This window comes from Bufo gargarizans, chromosome 1 (assembly GCF_014858855.1).
Source record: "Bufo gargarizans isolate SCDJY-AF-19 chromosome 1, ASM1485885v1, whole genome shotgun sequence".
Classification (NCBI taxonomy): domain Eukaryota; kingdom Metazoa; phylum Chordata; class Amphibia; order Anura; family Bufonidae; genus Bufo; species Bufo gargarizans.
In genome coordinates, this window is record NC_058080.1 from 8,639,520 (window position 1) to 8,652,817 (window position 13,298).

Consider the following 13,298-nt stretch of genomic DNA (forward strand, 5'->3'; position numbering starts at 1 on the left):
TCCTTCCACCCAGTGCCGCCACTTTTTCACTTGTAAGGTGGGTTTCTAGCAAAGCCACCACTGCTGGTAAATGTCTAGAGACAAGATCAAACACTACACATCTCTTAGTTTTATCCGCGAAACCGCGGATATTCCAAGTCAATATTCTAGACATTTTTTAGTAGTGGGACAACACTGGGTGGAGGAGCAGGAGCCCCCCCAACTATGTACACTCAAGACCTCGACAGTTCCCCGCGGAAAGAAACCCCCCCCCACCCCCCCACACCCCGATCCCATTCTGACCTGCGAGTCGCAAACTGCGGCTCATAGGTCTCTAACTGTAGGCTATCCCCCCCCTCCCCACCGACGACCCCCCCGGCTCCCCCCCACCGCAGCCACGAGCGGATTATTTAATGCCCTGAGCGTCCATCCAGTCAGCTGCATCACTTGGGTTGGAGAAGAATTGAACGGTTTCCGTGTGATTGATCCTCTAGTATGTCACTGTCCATGTTGTGGGACTATTTGTGCACTTCTAGTAAGTATTTGGTGGCTGCAAATATGACCTGAAGGTTTTCCAGGTTTGCCTGCCATTAAAGTAAATGGGGCCCGCCGCAAACTTGCGGTTCGCGAACATTTGATTGCATTCGATGTTCGTCCATCACTACTCAACAGACAGGATCCGTTTTTTGGGGGGGTTATTGTCCTGACGGATCAGAGGAAGGGCAAAATAATCAGTGACGTCAACACAAACTTACTGCTGACATCCTCTCCACTCTGTCGGGGGCTCTACTTGCATAAGCGTTTAATAGAACAGGTTCTGTAGACATCTACAGTCATGTGAAAAAATTAGGACACCCTTTGAAAGCATGTGGTTTTTTGTAACATTTTTAATAAAAGGTTATTTCATCTCCGTTTCAACAATACAGAGAGATTAAAGTAATCCGACTAAACAAAGAAAACTGAAGAAAAGTCTTTTCAAGATCTTCTGTAAATGTCATTCTACAAAAATGCCTATTCTAACTGAGGAAAAAGATAGGACACCCTTGCCCCTAATAGCGAGTGTTACCTCCTTTGGCTGAAATAACTGCAGTGAGACGGTTCTTGTAGCCATCTACCAGTCTTCGACATCGGTCTGAGGAAATTTTACCCCACTCCTCAATGCAGAACTTTTTCAGCTGTGAGATGTTTGAGGGGTTTCTTGCACGTACAGCCCTTTTCAAGTCACCCCACAGCATCTCAATGGGATTCAAATCTGGACTTTGACTTGGCCATTCCAGGACTCTCCATTTCTTCTTTTTCAGCCAATCTTTGGTTGATTTACTAGTATGTTTTGGGTCATTGTCATGTTGCATGGTCCAGTTCCGCTTCAGCTTTAATTTTCTAACTGATGGTCTCACATGTTCTTCAAGCACCTTCTGATACACAGTAGAATTCATCGTGGATTCTATGATGGTGAGCTGACCAGGTCCTGCTGCAGCAAAGCAGCCCCAAACCATGACACTTCCACCTCCATGCTTCACAGTTGGTATGAGGTTCTTTTCTTGGAATGCTGTGTTTGGTTTACGCCAAACATGTCCTCTGCTGTTGTGTCCAAATAAGTCAATTTTGGACTCATCTGTCCAAAGAACATTATTCCAGAAGTCCTGGTCTTTGTCAACTTTATCTCTGGCAAATGTCAGTCTGGCCTCGATGTTTCTCTTGGAAAGCAAAGGTTTCCTCCTTGCACACCTCCCATGCAAGTTAAACTTGTACAGTCTCTTTCTGATTGTAGAGGCATGTACTTCTACATCAACAGTAGCCAGAGCCTGCTGTAGTTCTCGAGATGACACTTTAGGGTTTTTGGAGACCTCTTTTAGCATCTTGCGGTCTGCTCTTGGGGTGAACTTGCTGGGGCGACCAGTCCTGGGCATGTTGGCAGTTGTTTTGAAAGCCCTCCACTTGTAGACTATCTTCCGGACAGTGGAATGGCTGATTTCAAAATCTTTTGAGATCTTTTTAAATCCCTTCCCAGGCTGCTACAATCTTTTTTCTGAAGTCCTCTGACAGCTCTTTTGCTCTCACCATGGTGCTCACTCTCACTTCAACAGTCAGGAGCACACCAAACTAAATGTCTGAGGTTTAAATAGGGCAAGCCTCATTCAACATGCAGAGTAACGATCTACTAATTATGTGCACCTGGTGTGATATACCTGTGTGAGATCTGAGCCAATTTAAGAGGGAATACATGTGAGGGTGTCCTATCTTTTTCCTCAGTTAGAATAGGCATTTTTGTAGAATGACATTTACAGAAGATCTTGAAAAGACTTTTCTTCAGTTTTCTTTGTTTAGTTGGATTACTTTAATCTCTCTGTATTGTTGAAACGGAGATGAAATAACCTTTTATTAAAAATGTTACAAAAAACCACATGCTTTCAAAGGGTGTCCTAATTTTTTCACATGACTGTATGTGGAATCAGCTGACGATGGTGTAAAAGGAGTGCGCTCTTTCACATTATAGTAGGATCTTTGGCATCTGCACAGTTCTTTATAACTGGCGCTAACATCGATCTATAAGGCTGAGTTCACATATGAGTTATTTGGTCAGTTTTGGCCCCATGACTGCCCAAATAAGTAAAGTGTGCAGTGATTCTAAGAGGGACGCCTGTCATGTGCGTTTCATACCGACTCACAGTATTGTTTCGCTACCACAGCAGACTCCCTATGGGTGTTACTGCAAGGTACAGTGTTCTACACCACTATACAGGCTCTATGCAGCCAGGAAATAGCTGTTTTTTTAAACGCGATTCACCGCAAATAAATTCGGATAGAATCAAATCTTTCAGAAAATTTGGCGAACCGGCCGAATAGAATTTTCGAGAAATTCACTCATCACTAGTTACGCACTTGCCAAAATGTAGTCAGCCAGACGAACCTAAAGCTTTTCAGTTTTGCTTCAGATGAAACCAGTAAAATGGTGTGCAATGTCATTTTACTGCACGTCAGTGGAAAAAAGCACGAGGGAGGAAGAAGAAGCATGCTCACAGTGTGGGGCTTGCCCTGGTTGGCTCATAGGCCAACAGACAGACAGCCATGATGAGACAATCCGTGCTGCCGCAGGCAGAGAATTGCCCTTGCAGAACGAGTAGAACTGCCATAACACAGCTGCAGCTGCTGCAGAACCTCAAAAGCAGCTACCTACAAAGGTATTTATTTTTTCCCCCATATTAACAGAAATAAATTTTTTATTGTTGATTGGAAAAAGCTCAAAACTGTACAACACATGTTTTACCATCCAAAGAATAGATAGCATTTGAAATCTCAGTGAAAACACCTGAAATACTAGTCCAAAATGTGTGTCAGGGCATTTTCAGATATTTATTTCTTTATTTCTTACAATACAGAGGGTTGGGGTTATTCAAATCTCTGAGCGAAAATGTGAAATACAGTACAAGTGGCAAGCGCCCGATTGTATAGGGAGGGTGCTTAGGGACTGATGGTCCTCCCCATTCCCCCTTTTTCCCCCTACGGCGTTTAGGGAGCCTGGCCTGTCACGTCACAATTAAGGGTTAATTCACTGGGGATCCTCCTTAGACAGGATGGGGGTGGTGCAGGAATCCTGAAGGTTACATAGACCCCCTCCCCTGTTCCGGTCACTTCCTCTTGAAAGTGGAAGCAAATTGGTGAGGTATGTGTCCCCCCCTTTGCTCTGTCCACTCCATGTTTCCTTGGGAGACTCGGCCTCAATGGTCCTCCTGGCGAGTTTTTTATGGGTTAGGATTAGCTGGTTTATTTATGAGCAGTATCGGCTCTCCCCTGGCACCCTCCCCCCTGCTCCTATTTACAGACCAGGCCGGGAGCTACCGCACCATGCGAGCAGCCCCAGCACTTAAGCGAGGGGCCGGCAGTCCGCGCGGCGCTTCCGCCCCCCGCCCATCTCGGTCACAGCCCTAGTGTTACCTGCGTCCCTCTCTTGAACGGCCTGCGGGGACTCGCATTGCTGTGCCGTGGCCCTGCCCCTTCCTCTTGTAGCCCCCCACCCACCTGCCTTCTCCATCCAAGCCTGTATTGTCCCAGATAGTGGGATCCATCCATATGAGGGCTTTTTCTGCTGCCCCTGTTTATCCTCCCAATGCCTTCTGGTGCTCTTGGAGCCGGCTGGGCATAATTTGGGGGCCACTCCAGCACTCTCCATAACAGACAACATGACGGAGTCTCTGCTGCCCCCTACTGTTCCACATATATAATATTGCCTAAAGGAGAATTAAAGGGGATTACTGGTGCCCCGGTTTATTAATCCGTGCCCTTCTAATACCATGAGGCAATATAGGTCTCAGTTGATGCCTGTTAGGGCACCGCCCCCCTCCAAACACGCATGAGCAGGGGCTCTTTGTTTTTTCCTCTTTCTCACAGGTGGCCAGGAGGCTTGGCCGAAGTGGGTCCCGCAAGCGCCAGTCCCGTCACCGTTCCAAAGTTTCTGGTAGAAGTAGGCTCTCCAGTTCCTCCAGGCGGCGCTCACCGCCGTCTTTGGATGGAATGTCGGGCGCGTCTGAGGAGTCTGGTCTGATGTTGCAATCAAAAACCGTAAGAGGCAGGTGCTTACTATCCATCCAGGGTTATCAGCCTGGTCACTGTAGCGGCCCTTCAGGATGAGGTTCCTGTACCTGCTACTTGGGTGGCGCCATCCCTGACTACGCTACGCCTGGTGAGTAGCAATGCACTGGGGCATGGGGAGAGGGAGGTTCTTGTATAGAGAAGGAGTTGTTACTATTGCACTCCTGGATGCGGGGCACCCTGCCCCCCCCCCCCCCCCCGAATCACTCTTATAACTTAGCGTTAAAGTAATTTCATGTGCAGCGTTCTTGGTTTACAACTTCTATAATCTCCTTTTAGCATGCTGCTTTATAGCAGTTTGGATAAGGTCATTGCCTCTAATGGACAGGGTTGTGAGTTCATATCCCTGCAGAAACTTTAGTACTATATCCGCTCATAGATCTAGTACGCTATATGCTCCTTCTATAGATGGTACGCTATAGGTTTTATGTTTGTGATATATAGTGTCGCTACATGTTTGTCCTGTATTCCCCTTTTAGAGATGGGATGCATCCGTGGCGGTGCGAATGGGTAGCTTCATGGTATGGTGCAGGAATAAGTTGAGTCCAGACTTGGTTGTACGGAAGTTCACCAGTTGTTTTACTTGTCAGCAAAAAAGTAACAAAAAAACATATACAAAGAGTTATTCTATACCGTAGTGGGTAAGGCTTATACTGATGGTCTGGGGTTCAATTCCGAGTATTGTTAATTAACACGATCAGAAGAGTTGGGTTTTTTAGCAGGAGTTTGGCAAGGTACAGCTATAACCATTGGTATAGTGACCTTCCTTGAGGATAGCCACCCCTGGTTCAAGCCCAGGAAAGAGGTATATGTTTACATAAAAAAAAAAAAAATGAAATGTGACATGAGATGATGTAGTTATTTCACATATTGACGGAGGTAGGGTGTAGTAGTGGTAAAAAAATAAAAAAATACATAAATAAATAAATGAAATAAAAAATAAATATATAATAAACATAGGAGAGTATAGGTTAGTGGTATATTCGGGTGCTTTCCTGTGTAAAGTAGTACTGCCTGTTATGCTCCTACCCTCGGGCACTAGGCTGTGTGTATGTAATACAAAAAAAAAAAGGAATTTGTTCTATTTGGGCTTTCAATAATGGCATATGACAGGGTTTTTTCATATTTACGGGGGCTGGGCGCAGTAGTAGTAATCCCTCTAGCATTCAGCTCTATAGCCCATGGTTATGACCTTCCTTTAATGTAGATGGTTGTGAGTTCATATCATTACAGCCACATTTAAGGTGTTTCTCCTTCTGAAGACTATGGTACAGGTCTGCTGGACCGAGGTTGATAACTCGTATGGTTGATAACTGGGCATTTCTGCTGAGCTTCTCACATTTCTATGCAGGCTGGCAGCTTGGTGGTGATGCACTTGCCTCATGTCCAGTGTTACAGGAGTTACAGTTCGGTGGGATTCAGTAGGGCCGAATTCAAGGGAGATGTACACGATGTAAGCGGTACAAGAGACTTGTCCAGCTGGGTTGGCCTCCAGGAGGGCGGTATTGGGACGTAGCAGTCGCAAGGTTTGTACGAAGCTGGGCTGCCCCTAGTTGGGCAGATATTGCGGGATCAGTAGTCGCAGGTATTCTCAGATGGTAAGCCAGAAGCGGATAACCAGGTCCGTTCTGAGACGTCGCTCAGGGTAGAGCTCTGATCTAAACGCAATTCATGGAATTACACAGCAAAACTGCAGCCTTTCATTCCCCGTTCAGCTCTAGGTTTTGAGGCGGGTCAGACACACTGACTGGTCCTCTTGACGGGCCTTCACAGGTGGCATGCTGACCCTCCAAGTATCATTTTGCATGCATCATTCCATTGTATGGTAGGCGATACGGCTGTAGTTAGGGAGTATTTACTTTGGAAAGCCATGTACCGTCTCCTTTAGCCTTCTCTTCTGGCTGATTGATATTTCCTCCGGGGTGTTTGTCTCTTCATTCTAGACTGCGTTGTGGGGGTTTTGTACGGGGTAATAGTACTCTTGGGATTGGGGTCCGTCTATACATGACGATCCAGTTAATATAAAGGGGTGTGTACCTCCCCTCCGCCAGGTTTCAGTCCGGTCTGGCCGGTTAATTGGGTATTCGGTTATGACTTATGTATGGTGGGGCTCCAATTCCTTTTCCTATCAGTGTGATTTCCCCTCTGTGGTTTTACAATTTACCTTGGTCTTTCAAAACAAAAAATAAAAATAAAAATAATAATATAATTTTGGATGAAATATAGGTACTTCTATGTGGTTGCTGCTTTGTCTAATTGTTTTTTCTTTCAGGTTTGTGGTGTTCAGCGGTTTGATGGTTGGCCTTTCGTATATCTTCTGTTCGATGCAGAGAGAAGACCACATGCCTAGCTGCAGACTGCGCTACGGAGACCAGGACCCAGGAAGACCGCGGTAAGTAACCCATTGTGTTACTGCCTGTCTCCTGAGCTCTGCTCGCTTTTCTGCAGTGTGGTGTGTGAACGTGGTGCCTGTACCGCGTTCTGGTGAATGTATTATTTCCTCTATATGTGCAAAACTGTCTAGGCGTATGAATGCATGAATGTGTGAGTGGCTGAGATAAGCTGAATCTTGGAGGGGTCTGGCCCTGCTCCCCCTGAGCCAAGCTGAAAGTCCAGAGCTTGCTGACTGGCTTGTCCGGTCCCTGATTCTGGAGGCCTCTGGTTCTGGTGGAGAAAGGGTTGACGGACCTATCCTGGAGGAGGCTGTGAGAAGTGGCAATGTATAAAGCTGTCCAATAAGATTGGATAGGGGCCCTGCAGTTCCTTGTTGGTACCTGAAAAGGCGCATGAGGTCAGGGGTTGTTCCAATGTTATGTCATACTGTGTGGTTTCACATGTACTGAGTGCCTGCTGGTATTGTGTGAGGAAGAATTACTGCATTGTTACCAATTCCTGTGCTGTATAGTGTATACATACGTGGGTATTATGATACCAGTTTGGATTGGGTGGTTGCAGTTATAATCATTTGGATAGCAGTATTTGTTTGCTTCCTGTGCTATAGAAAGAACGTAGAGGGATTTAAGGGGTTTCCAGTGAGTAACCCCAGAGAGGACGTGTGAGTTACTCTGTGTGAGGGCAAGACTATATTGTAGTATTGCCATACCAGTGGATCAGTGATGCCTCGGAAGTGTGCCCACAGCACCACTGGTAGTAGAAGAAAGTAGTGCCGCCTCGGAAGTGTGTCCACGGCACCACTAATAGTGCTGCCTCGGAAGTGTGTCCACAGCACTGTTGTAATTCACTAGGTGTGTGAGTACCTGGATAGTAAATTACAAGGAGCCACCTACGGGATGGGGGCTACACAGAGTAAGCATTCCTCTGAGAAGGGAGCAGAGAAATGGGTCTCTACAATTGATATTATGCAATGCGCAAAGGGCACTGAAGCAACCAAAGACTGTAGACAAATGCTAAAGAAATTGGGAGCAGGTGTGAATGGAACATTGGATGAACCAGTATGGCAGAAATTTCGCACAAATTTTAAGGGGTGGTTGGAAGACCATAACAAATATGACCAGGCCACAATGTGGTATGATGTAGCCCAGGGAATGTCTATGACTGCCCATAAGGCAAAAGACACTGACAAAGGGACTATGTATGAAATATGGGATACAATTATATTGCCAACAAAAGAATTAAACATCCCTTCTGAAGTACGGTGTATTAGCTTTATAGGCCATCGACTCCTAGTGAGTTGCTGCCCATGTGTAACACTTTGCCAGACTCCCGTACTATCCCCAGTACTTTCCTTTGAAAATTGAAAAGGATCCAGACCACATATAAAGCCACTTGGGTGGATCTGGAGAGTCTTCTAGAGACTAAAGGAGGGGAAGTAGTTAAGAATCAAATGATGGCAAAGGCCCCTGGTACTGTCCCTGTAGATAAGGCCACAGACCAGTCAGGCCAGGAATTTATCATGGCCCTTAAACCCTGGGTAAAAGAGCAACAGAACAATCAGACTGACACTTTTATGATGCAAACACAAGACGCTAAGCAGACTGTAGCTGACTAAGCGACAGGTTTAGAACAGCTCTGGCTTGACTATGGGTATGAGACAGGAGACAGTAAGGACATGAGACTACTAAAACATACATTTATATCTGGATTAAAAGCACCCATACAGGATGCTGTAAAGAAGGCTCGCTCTGATTGGTGGACCTGCCAGTTCCCTGACCTAGTGGCTATAGCAAAGGGAGCTGAGCTAGACTTTCAAAATAAAAAAAGAAGCCAATAATGGCTAACCAACCCTTTAAACCTAAGGGCAGGTTCCAGGAAAGGGTACCAGGTGGGGTTCAGTCTCCACGTAACTGGGACCAAGTAACATGCTGGAATTGTGAGAAAAAGGGTGTTAAACTTAACATTCATGATGCCTTATCTATTGTCACACGTGTGTTGGTAAGCTCAGATATATTTTCTCTACTGCTCTAGAATCTGTGTTGCAGTCCTGGCAGCCGGCCTAACCGGACACTTTTCTTTTACAACATATTGATATTTACTGCTATAAAGCAGCACTCCCTGCCAAGTACTCCAAGGGCTCTGCGTGCCTTTATTGGACTTGTCAGTTACTGTCGACCCTGGATTAAGGATTGCTCTCAGATGATGCAGCCACTATATGATTGCCTCAAAGGAGAGACCTTTGAACTCACACCAGGAGCTGTGAGTGCATTTCATGCATTAAAACTCACTCTCACCACAACACCAGCATTGGGCATCCCCAATTACAAACAAACTTTCACATTGTATTGTCATGAGCAAGGGGGATTTGCCTCAGGCGAATTTACGCAGAAACATGGGGACCGTATGAGGCCCATTGCATACTATTCTACCAGTTTGGATTGTATTGACACACCACCAAACTGAAACATTTGTCCAGAATCACAAAATATGAGATGACACTACTCAGTCCCCACATTACCTTACAGTGATGTACGGTTCAAAATCCAGCTACTTTGATGCCAGTGGATTTCGAAGATATGGGGGGAGTGGGAGGAGTAGAAAATTCTGATCCAGTAGCAAATCATAACTGTAATGAATTGATGATTGCAGAAACAAAAGGGTTCAGCATCATTAACTATTCCTGATGCTGAGTATTTTGTAGATGGCTCCAGATGGTGGAATGATGAACAAGGACACTTTGTCACCGGGTATGCAGTAATCCAAGATGGTAAGATAATCATACAAAAAACACTCCCATCTTGTGCGTCTGCACAGGAGGCGGAATTGAAGGCACTCACTGACATATGTACATTGGGTAAGGGACTGAGAATAAATTGTTACACTAATTCCAGGTATGCTTTCGGGGTAGCACATGACTGTCACCGCCAGATATCTGAGAAGCTCTGACAGACGTTCTTCAGAACCTCCTGCTTGAGGTTCTTTTGTTTTGCTTTTGTTTTGTCATCTCGTTTCCCTCTCTCAGCTGTCATCTAGTGGCACTGATTGCATCCCTTTAAATGCCCTCCCATACTGCATCACTTTGCGGTTTATACAACTTCCTGGATTGTGTGCATGCTGGATGCTGCAACTGATGCTTCTACAGATAAGTCTGTTCCTTTATATGTGTTTTCCTGTTGGCTTGATCCTAGGTGACCCTGACTCCCTCCGTATTAAGTGTAGGGAGCCGGTGGTCGTGTCCCCTCACTATTATAGGGTGTTCAGGTGTCATACAGTCGAGGCACGAGGGCATGCAATTATCTATCATAGAGATCTTTGCATGGGCTGAGAAGTCAGGGAGAGTGCTAGGGCTTTTACAGGGCTCTCCCTTATGTTCCTTAGTTTGGGATCAAGTCAGTTGGATCTTCATTTGCTGTCTTTTAGTTTTCTGCAACACCATCCGTGACAATGTCTTTGGTATTATCTGGAAAACTAGGGGATTTCTGACTTCATCAGGCAAACCAATTAAAAATTCAGAAGCAATACAGAGCCTCATAGAGGCCCTAGAGCTGCCCACAGAGGTAGCAATTTTTAAAGTGCCAGCCCATGTGAAACAAGATGATCCGCTAGCTGTGGGAAATGCTCAAGCAGACCAAGCAGCCAAACAAGCAGCCGGTCTGCCGGTCCTGACATAGTTTTTTTCCAACTATGCCAGATTTGTCGCTCTTGCAGGAATTACAGGCTCAGATAACGCCTCAAGACAAAAAGGTATGGATGGAGGCGAGGGCCATGAAGACAGGAGAGCTCTGGCAGTAGCTCTAGGACCTAAGTGGAAGTTCAGATGGAGATGCATCTTTGGAAGGAAGTGTCCATCCCAGGTTTCCCATCACCGAAGTGTCCATAACGTTGACTAGAGGAGGACGGAGGTGGACTTTCAAGGCGGTTCCAGGCCTACTCCACGTAGCTACACTTCCAGGTCGCACCATATTTGTCAAAAGATATGCCATGATTGACAGCACTGTCCAACCAAGGGACAGCAACGCCCAAGATGATGTTCATCTTCCTGATTCTACAACAGAGGACCACAGCTAGACAGAAACTTTTAGGCTTACTGCTGATGCTCCTAGCGGTATAGCTGACCTACCAGCTCCTAGAGATTCCAACACGGGAGCAGAAGAAGGTGTATCCAGAACTATGGACAATGATGTATGGAACAACAATGCTGCACCTACATCCACTTAGATAGTGTGTGTTTGTGTGATGTATGTGGTTTTAATAAAATGTATGTATGCTTAATCAAATGACAACTACTAGACAGACTGTAATCGATGCCTGCATCACATGGTCTATGCAGCTTATCTGTATACTCTGTGAAGTACGGTCTGTCTAAGGGGTCATTTGTTTGTTCAGGCAGGTTAGTAGTTAGCAAGACACACACAAATGATACAATGAAGCCTTCAGAACAAAATGTCAACCACGTGAACAGAAAAATTGAAAAAAAAAGGAGGGAAATGTTAAGGAAATGATCTAGCTTTTCTGATATAAAATTCATAAGATGTTTTCCATTTTTCTGTGTGTGTGATAGCATGTGGTGACAATTGGAAAAAAAAAAAGCATATGACAAGATGACAATGCTAAAACCTATAGGAGTTAGCTTGTGTGTGTTAAGATAAGATAAGGTTTGTACGTGCTAAATCATCTCTTTCTAAAAAAACTAAACTCATCAGTTAACACATTTTTGGAAAAGTGAAACTTGTAAAATACTAACCAATCAATAGATGGATTCAGTTCTAACCAATCAAGAAGTATTATTTGTGTACCAATCAAAAGCCATTATTGAAATGTCTGTAAACCAATTATGTTTTACTTTGAGAAGTTACACCCTTTTGAATTGCATACAAATAAATGGGTTAGGACACTCCCACTTTGGATTTCTGACAAGGTTTTGAACTATACTCAGACTTCTGTCATTTTCCTCCGTTGACGTCATTCACCTGAACATGAGGCAACGATCATCACGTGGCTGACACTTGGCCTGCCATAACACCCCCTTCCCCTGGTTTTTAATAGGACATGATGACGTCTTCCTCTTGGATGTTAGTCGGGACAATTTCTTTTCCGCCTGTAAGAAAGGTCTAAACAGACTCTGTTCTGTGGGTGGTGGTCGGAGCCCAGTTGGGAGAACGGGTCTCCTCTGTGGCGGCATTTGAGTACAGCGGAGATATGGTGGTAGCAGATGGCGTACTTGCCCGCTGGGAGTCCAGCGCTGGGCATACATTGCCCGCTGGGAGTCCGGCGCTGGGCATACCGCTCTGATGATTACAGTTTAACTTGCCTGCTGGGAGTCCAGCATTTGGCATACAGCTCCGATATTATGGTTTATTAAGGTTAGCCGCTTTAATAAATAAGCTGTGGCCGATCACCATCCAGCAAAAAAGTTACACAGTTGTCTGTGTTTTTGTTAGGGGTCAAGGTTGGGTAAAGGGGCCAAGGGTGAGTTAAAGGTGTTACCCCTTCCCATGTTTCCCTGAATACCAGTGACTGTATAGGGAGGGTGCTTAGGGACTGATGTTCCTCCCCATTCCCCCCTTTTCCCCCTAGGGCGTTTAGGGAGCCTGGCCCCGTCACGTTAATGATTAAGTAGGTGGCTGTCACTACCAGAGCTTTGAGGAGTTCTCTTCCCTGTTTCTCCGCCTCTGTGATGAGGTCTTTACTTTCGGTTTCCTTCCTCTCAGCTGTCCCTCCTGTGTTTGATTTCGCTGCCTTTAAATCACCCCTCCTTCTTTGTAGAGGTGCGGATTATACTCTTCATTTTGAGCTGTATCTCTCGCTTGAGTGTCTTCACCTGTGTGACTTCTCTTCACTGGATCTGTGTTCTGCTGATGCAAGTACTTCGGATATCGTCTACGGACTTTGGATCTGTTTTCACTGCGGCTGCAGCACCTCAGTTAAGTGTTCATACATTGTGTGTTTCTGTTTCACTTGCTGACTGGATCCGAGGCGACCTCGGTTCCGTCCATATACTGAGCAGGGCACCGGTGGCCGTGCCCCTTCCACTATTGTAGGGGTTTCAGCGGTCTTCAGCCCTTAGGTACGCGGGCATGTCTCGATCCACCATTTGGATCCAGACATGGGCATAGCAGCTTAGGGAGAGCTTTTAGGGTCTGGCAGGGGTCACCCTTTATCCTCCCTAGTTTGGGTCCGGTCAGTTGCTATTCTATGTGTACGCTCTTGTTGCTCACTTACAGCCGTGACAGTGGCAGATTAGGGGCCATTAAGGGTTAATTCACTGGGGATCCTCCATAGACAGGATGGAGGAGGAGGTGCTGGAATCCTTAAGGTTACATATACCCCCCTTC